The sequence below is a fragment of the Halyomorpha halys genome, unplaced genomic scaffold, assembly GCF_000696795.3.
Source record: "Halyomorpha halys isolate HHAL.00 unplaced genomic scaffold, Hhal_1.1 Scaffold1510.1, whole genome shotgun sequence".
NCBI lineage: Eukaryota > Metazoa > Arthropoda > Insecta > Hemiptera > Pentatomidae > Halyomorpha > Halyomorpha halys.
Genome location: NW_027111551.1, coordinates 42,521 through 43,565, shown reverse-complemented (window position 1 = coordinate 43,565; position 1,045 = coordinate 42,521).

The window sequence follows — 1,045 nt, the reverse complement described above, 5'->3', positions numbered from 1 at the left end:
TTAGCCAAGATATCAATGTTGATCTAGACAACCGCATTTTATTGTTTCATTCACCATCTTTTTCCTCTCTTTCCTTTTTCATTCTTCCTCGCCCATTTCATTAAGTTATATACACTACATCTAATTACTGTTATTTGTATTACTTACTGCTCTTAGCTTATATAACTTTATATATAGGAAGATGGTCAGGGTTGCGGTCAAAAGAGAAACAAAAATAGTTTACAACTATTTATTTTCTGACGTGTCGCCCCACTTTGCAGGGCTTCATCAGGACTGTTCAAAGGTAAAGGTTGAACAGGGCTGTTTTATGTTTCTGTTTATGATTCTGTTCAACCTTTACCTTTGAACAGTCCTGATGAAGCCCTGCAATGTGGGGCGAAACGTCGAAAAATATATAATTGTAAACTATTTTTGTTTCTCTTTTGACCGCAACCCTGACCATCTTCCTATTTATATTTTTTACGGCCAACTATATATACATATATATAACTTTATGTTTAATTTTTTTATTTTGTCATATTTAATTAATTGAGTTTTTCTCTATAACATTTTTTTAAAATTACTTTAATTTTTAATAATTTTCATAATCATGAGAGATAGTTGACCGTGGATGACTTATACGAGGAGAAGATGGTTGGGGGTATGGTCAAAGTATAACACAAATAACTTGAAGTAACTTATTTAATCGAACCAAAATTTCGGCCAGAATTTCTTGCCTTCATCAGGGCTAATAACAGAACAAGATAACAACTAATGGATACAGAAAATAAAAAATAAAATATAAACAGAATGATATAAAGTAAATAATTGAAAAGAATGGAATTCATAAAATTAAAGTGATGAAAGAAGTGGAAAATAAAATGTATAAATAGGCAATTGAAAAAGTAGGAGAAATAACATAATTAAGGAAATAAAATAAAAATTTGAAGTCGTTGTTGTCTGGAAGCTTTAGGGCGTAAAACCATGAGACCACCAACGCCCATGTTTCGCGCTTTATAATTCTATTTCTATTTTATTTTTCTCTTTAAATAATTTCGAAAAAAAA